Source organism: Myxocyprinus asiaticus, chromosome 14 (assembly GCF_019703515.2).
Source record: "Myxocyprinus asiaticus isolate MX2 ecotype Aquarium Trade chromosome 14, UBuf_Myxa_2, whole genome shotgun sequence".
NCBI lineage: Eukaryota > Metazoa > Chordata > Actinopteri > Cypriniformes > Catostomidae > Myxocyprinus > Myxocyprinus asiaticus.
The window spans coordinates 42,003,657-42,011,221 of record NC_059357.1 but is presented as its reverse complement, the minus strand read 5'-3'; positions in this window follow the sequence as shown (position 1 = coordinate 42,011,221).

Below are 7,565 nucleotides of genomic sequence, written 5' to 3'. Positions count from 1 at the left end.
CATAGACATAATGATTTTTATACTGTACGAACTATAGATTCTATCCCCTAACCCTAACCTACCCCTAAACCTAACCCTCACAAAAAACTTTCTGCATTTTTACATTTTCAAAAAAACATTGTTTAGTATATTTTTTAAGCGATTTGAATTAAGGGGGCACTAGAAATGTCCTCATAAACCACATTTATAGCATAATACACTTGTAATTACCAGTTTGTAACCTAAAAAAAGTCCTCGTAAACCCCCCCCCACACACACACACACACTTGATAGTCGGTACTTCCCATTGACTTCCCTAACAATGGTAACCACAATGTAAGTTCAGGTTTAATACTGTGTTCCATTCAGCTCGGTAAGTTGAAATTTCCAACTTCCTACTTGGAAAAGTGCAATGGAATGTCATTTAAAGTCAGACTTCCAACTACGAAACTTGGGCAGAAATCTTCAACTTGGCATCTTTGCCAAGATGACGTCACCCAAACATGTCGGCACACAAGAAGATTTATATGATAATGATAAACATTCACTTTTATTAAATAATGTCCATCAATGAGTCAAAGTTTCTACATTATATGATAACAAAACCCGTTTAGCAAAGGTTTACTGAGACAGGCGGTAAATTACACCCTCTTTTGATAATTGTACACATGCACGTCGAATGCAAGCATTGCAGCATCGTTTAGCAATTGAGTTGCTGTCAGACATCTCTGTTGACAGTCGAACACCTGCTAAGATAACGGGATTATTGCATTTTTGTTTGCTTAGATGTCATCTTCTGAGCATCGAGGAATGAAATGTCTCTATGGTTGTAGATCGGAGATATCAAGTCGGAATATCCCACATCCGACTCTGAATGGAACGCAGCATAAAATCAAAGACAGCAAAACCTGACCAACTCACACTAGTTTATTTAACTTTCAAAAAGGGAACTAAATCAAACTAATTATAATCATGAAAATTATGTAATTGTGGTGACATTTTCACAAAATGATATCACGTGGCTAAATATGTATCGTGGCAGTTCCGAGTTGAAATGTCCACTGAGTGGTTCTAAAAGCGATTTAAATTTTCTCCCAAAAACATGTGATGTGGGTCAAATAAGCATCTAGTTTCAAGGATTTTTTTTCCAGGTATTCCTCAATTAAGGTGTCTTCGATCATGTAAAGTGACTTTTTTAGGAATTCTCTCTTTAAGAATTTTTGAAGAACACAGGTAATTCTCTCCAAGCAGAGATTCTGTTGAATGAAAGATGTTTGTTTTGTGCCACACATCATTCATGGATGTTGTTTATTGGCCTTTCATTTGCCCATCCTGACACTGAAGAAAGCATATCATTTAGAGGAGACATGAAATGTAAATAAGTGTAATGTTATTTATATTTGAATAGACTCTGGGATTCTAAAAAAGGGAGATGTTGTTTTACTCTTAATTTTTGTGAAAGTGAAAAAAGTCTTTGTTGTTTTAGCATCTCTAGTGTTCATTTCACCAGGAAACTGCCATGATATGTACAACAAGCCAAAAATGTTGGTATAGTAGCATGATTCTATGAGACCCAGTTGCATAGACCAGTGGTTCCCAAACTTTTCAAAACTATAGGACCCCTTTACGGCACCCCATCCACTGAAAAATGAATAAATAAACAAATATGCTTTTGAAAACACTCCGTGATTTAAAAGGTTAATATTAATATAAATATTAAAAAAGTAAATGAAAACAATGTAGCCTTCAAGTGTACTTTGCTTCAAGCTTTTAACGTAATTATTCAAGATCCAGTCATAAAATAGAGTAAACAATGCTTTAAATTTGTCAGTAACAGCAGCAATTAAACATTATAAAAATCCTAACATAAACCATTAAAAAAGTAATTTAATGCAAAATACTTAAATTGTTGACATTCTTTACTTTGTGATTATTAGATATCATTATTCTAATAGAAATTATTAGATAGGTAAGTTAATACTGATTCCATGCAGTTAGAGTTTGACAGAAGCAGAACTGTCATTGAAATTTATTAGGCTTAAAGCTACTGAAGACATCCAGCCAAGGACAGTGAGTGCTTTTCTTGTTTTCTTGTCAGTATTGCTGTTTGATTAATATTAACCATATAACAGACACAAGCAGGTCTATTAGGCTGCATTTACACATTGCACAGATCGGATATACTGTGATATGCAGTACTGTAAGCTTGGTCCTGTTTGCTTACACTCATGTACATAATACAGTGCATTTACGGCTGTGTACATTAATATCGCATTGACGGAAGATTTTTATCTGTTTACACTCTCGTAATACATTAACGGCTGTGTTTACATTAATATCGTGTCTAGAGGAGCATTTTGACTAAGAAGCGCATTTGACTTATCACACGCACAGCTGCATTCACAGCACCCAGTTTGGGAACCACTGGCATACAGTATGCAAAAATGTATATCACTAAAATTTTAGACTTTGTATGAACCACTTCAACCACCACAAATAAATAAAAAAATAAAAAAAGATAATTTCTGGGGACATTTTTCAGCAGTTTTGTCTCTAAAGTATTTCTAGGTCAGAAACACACACACATACTACATCTAAAGCTGCATGTTACAATGTAGATGACTCATGCTGTAGGTATCAGAGCTGGAGAGAGTGTTGATTAACACAGGGACAGAACAGGAATCTGCAGGAGAGAGCGCAGCTTCAGACAGCAGCACGGACTTACACACCTCACAGATAATATCTCACATCAGGTACTCACATCTGACAGTGTGAGAATACAATTAACCAGTCACTGATTCTTGAGACATGGGACAAAACGTTCTACAATTTTACCTGGAATCAATTTTGAATATAGCAACATTTCTACTCTGAATTTATTCAGAGATTGAATAATCTCTGAGGAAAACCTGGAAGTAATTGCGTTCACTCCAAGACATGGGTTCTGGTCTCATGGAAACCAGGAAGTAATCACGTTCACTCTGAGACATTGGTTCTGGTCTTATGGAAACCAGGAAGTAATCATGTTCACTCTGAGACATGGGTTCTGGTCTCGTGGAAACCAGGAAGTAATCACGCTCACTCCAAAACACGGATACTGGTCCCTTGAAAACCAGGAAGAAATGATGTTCACTCAGAGACATGGGGTACTTCTAATTTCTTAAATTGTGCATCCTCGTTACTTTTCCTTGCTTCCTATCCTCGCTTCCTAGCTCCTCCCTCTTAGAAAACAAGGAAAGGATGCAAGGAAAGAAAACGAGGATGGAGGAATCAAAGCAAAATGTATTGGTAAAACAAAATGTCCTTGCTCACTCAGGCATCACTTACAGTTGAAGTCAGAAGTTTACATACACTTAGGTTGCAGTCATTTAAACTAATTTTTTTAACCACTCCACAGATTTCATATAAGCAAACTATAGTTTTGGCAAGTCATTTAGGACATCTACTTTGTGCATGACATGAGTAATATTTCCAATAATTGTTTACAGACAGATTGTTTCACTTTTAATTGACTATATCACAATTCCAGTGGGTCAGAAGTTTACATACACTAAGTTAACTGTGCCTTTAAGCAGCTTGGAAAATTCCAGAAAATGATGTCAAGCCTTTAGACAATTAGCCTCTGATAAGTGGTGTACTGAATTGGAGGTGTACCTGTGGATGTATTTTAAGGCCTACCTTCAAACTCAGTGCCTCTTTGCTTGATATCATGGGAAAATCAAAAGAAATCAGCCAAGACCTCAGAAAAAAAAAACTGTGGACCTCCACAAGTCTGGTTCATCCTTGGGAGCAATTTCCAAATGCCTGAAGGTACCACGTTCATCTGTACAAACAATAGTACGCAAGTATAAACACCATGGGACCACGCAGCCATCATACCTCTCAGGAAGGAGACACATTCTGTCTGCTAGAGAAGAATGTAGTTTAGTGCAAAAAGTGCAAATCAATCCCAGAACAAAGCAAAGGACCTTGTGAAGATGCTGGAGGAAACAGGTAGACAATTATCTATATCCACAGTAAAACGAGTCCAATATCGACATAACCTGAAAGGCTGCTCGGCAAGGAAGAAGCCAATGCTCCAAAACCACCATAAAAAAGCCAGACTATAGCTTGCAAGTGCACATGGAGACAAAGATCTTACTGTTTGGAGAAATGTCCTCTGGTCTGATGAAATAAAAATGGAACTTTTTGGCCATAATGACCATCATTATGTTTGGAGGAAAAAGGGTGAGGCTTGAAAGCCAAAGAACACCATCCCAACCATGAAGTATGGGGGTGGCAGCATCATGATGTGGGGGTGCTTTGCTGCAGGAGGAACTGGTGCACTTCACAAAATAGATGGCATCATGAGGAAGGAAAATTATGTGGATATGTTGAAGCAACATCTCAAGACATTAGCCATGAAATTAAAGCTCGGTCGCAAATGGGTCTTCCAAATGGACAATGACCCCAAGCAAACCTCCAAAGTTGTGGCAAAATGATTTAAGGACAACAAAGTCAAGGTTTTGGAGTGGCCATCACAAAGCCCTGACCTCAATCCGACAGAAAATTTGTGGGCAGAACTGAAAAAGCGTGTGCGAGCAAGGAGGCCTACAAACCTGACTCAGTTACACCAGTTCTGTCTGGAGGAATGGGCCAAAATTGCAGCAACATTTTGTGAGAAGCTTGTGGAAGGCTACCCAAAACATTTACCCAAGTTAAACAATTTAAAGGCAATGCTACCAAATATTAACAAATTGAATGTAAACTTCTGGCCCACTGGAAATGTGATGAAAGAAATAAAAGCTGAAATAAATAATCCTCTCTACTATTATTCTGACATTTCACATTCTTAAAATAAAGTAGTGATCCTAACTGACCTAAGACAGGGAATGTTTTCTACGATTAAATGTCAGGAATTGTGAAAAACTGAGTTTAAATGTATTTGGCTAAGGTGTATGTAAACTTCTGACTTCAACTGTAATTGCGCCATCTCTAAGAAATTGCATTACCTTGGCGCACTTGCCATTATGTAGTTGAAATTTTATTAATTTTTATTTTCATAATAAAACCTAATAATTTAATATGCACTGTTAAAGTTTGTGACAATTATGGTTTATTTAAACCACAAAGGAGAAACATGAATTAAAAATGTTGTGTCAGATGTGAAGGGGAGGAGAATTAATGCGTGCAATAGGTGCTTCGACCAAAATGTCTTCCGCATAGGATGCTCCTGTGCTTTTTTTGCTCAGGCATCCTCGGTAAGCTTCCTCTGTCCTCCGTCCTCACCTCCTCACCTCCTCGCAGTGCATTTAGAGAATTGATACGTCCTTCATGAAGGTGGGCTTTGATTGGTTTCCGGGTCACAGGCTCGAGGACAGAGGAGCGAGTTTAAGAAATGGCAGATTATTTAGAGACAATTTAAGAAATGAGAAGCACCTATGGGTAATGGTCTCATGGAAACCAGGAAGTAATCACATTCACTCCGACACATGGGTTATTACAGTTATTACATTCTCTCAGAGACAATAGTTATTAAGTTATTATGTTCACTCGGGTTCTGGTCCCAGAGAAATCAGGAAGTAATCACTTCACTTCAAGACACAGGTTCCCTTTTAAAAAGGTATCTTCGAAGCTGCATCAGTAGCTGACACTATGGGAGTTTTAACTGTTGTTGATGACATGCAAGAAGACAGCCACACAGAGATTTCCCTCACAGAGACAGCCCTCCCAGTTTCCCCACTTTTGCAAGGTGGTAACGAGTGTGTGGCAGCACACAGTTCATTTCAATGCCTATTTTTACTGTTGAAGGCATGCCAGAAGACTGCCATGTCACAACTCAAACTAAGATCTTGCTGTTAGGCATGCATGCTGGATAGACCATGTGAAGCTGTTTATTCCGCATTCCCAAGACAACAATCTTGCTTTCCCTGCGGTTGCTTGCTGGGAACAAGAACATCATTCCAGTCTTTGCTGTTGGTGGTATGCCAGAAGTCGGCCATGCCGTAGCATGACTGACAGACCTCATAAAGGCTGCACAGTGCACAAACATGTTCACAAATGTGAAAGAGACCCAGAGATTTTGTCTCATGTCTGTCCACCGACTGGTTTCCGTCAAGCGATTTGCAGACACATATGTGCAGATAACCCCTTACTGCAGGCCATTCTTGAGATTTACCTTCAAGGGGACTGCATTTCAGTTTAAGGTCCTACCCTTCGGCCCATTGCACAAGTATGAAATGTATTGATGTGACACTAGCTGTGCTGAGGCAGAGCGACATTCAGGCTACCTCTACGATTGGTTGCTGACAGGTACAAGCATTCAAGCACAGAGACCTGTTGTCTAATTGGTGTTGGATCAAAAACTGTGGTCTCTCTATTCCCACTGGTGTGAATAAGAGCATGTGTGCAATGTTTCACTACCCTGTTGGCTAGTGTCATTGTATCAAAACCCTTGGCAAGATGACCGCTCTGCTCCCCTTCTTTCCACTAACCGGGAAGATGTGTTAAGACATTGGACCACTATCCGGTATGGCTAGTGTCTCTGTCTTGGCATCGGCCGTTGGTTTATTTTTCCCCACAGTATTTTTTAATATGAAGGGGTGGCTATAGCAATGCCTTATACTACCCTGTTGGCTAGTGGGCATAGCCCATCAGTGCTATGGTGTTATGGTATATGGCTCTCATAGTGTCAGCTACTGACACAGCATCGAAGTTACCTTCTTGAAAGTGAATGTCTCGGTTACTTTCATAACTTTGGTGCTCTAAAAGGAGGGAACAAGACATTGCATAGCTTTGCCGCAGATACCGATTTTTCACTGTTATGGGAAGAGAAATACACTCTCCTTCCCTTCAGTTGGAAAATCCTGACGGTGTGACATTGGGCTCTGGCTCATACAGCTTACGACATCAGCATAGGTGGAGCGCAAAGCATCACTAGCCAAACATATTGGTGTGATCGTTTCAAACTCAACGCCCCCTGGGAGTTGCTCCCATAACGTGAGCTACTGAGCATCTCATTCCGTCCTTTCAGGGAACCAAGTTTACGAGAGAAAACCAGGTAGTTTCCATGTTCACTCCATGTCACGGTTTCTGGTCCTATGAAAACCAGAAAGTAATCACATTCACTCTGAGACATGGGTTCTGGTCTCGTGGAAACCAGGAAGAAATCATGTTCCCTTTCAAGACATGAGTTCTAGTCCCATGAAAATCTGGAAATTATCATGTTAATTCCGAGACATGGGTTCAGGTCTCATGCAAACCAGGAAGTAATCATGTTCACTCTGAGAAACGTGTTCTGTTCTCGTGAAAACCAGGAATTAATCACGTTCACTCCGACGCATGGGTTCTGGTCCCATGGAAACCAGGAAGCTATCACATTCTCTCCACTGTGCTTTTCCACTGACTTGAGATCTGCTTGAGAATGGAGTGGCAATGTAACAAGTTACGTGATTACCTCACCTGCCCACAATGAAGCATGGATTGTGACAGTGTTAGTTTACATCTTTTCTCCTGTTTTTGTGGACATATTTAAACATACAGAGAAATGCAATCCAATGTTATTACATTGCTCAACAAAATTGCCTGAGATGACATCTACAATCAAG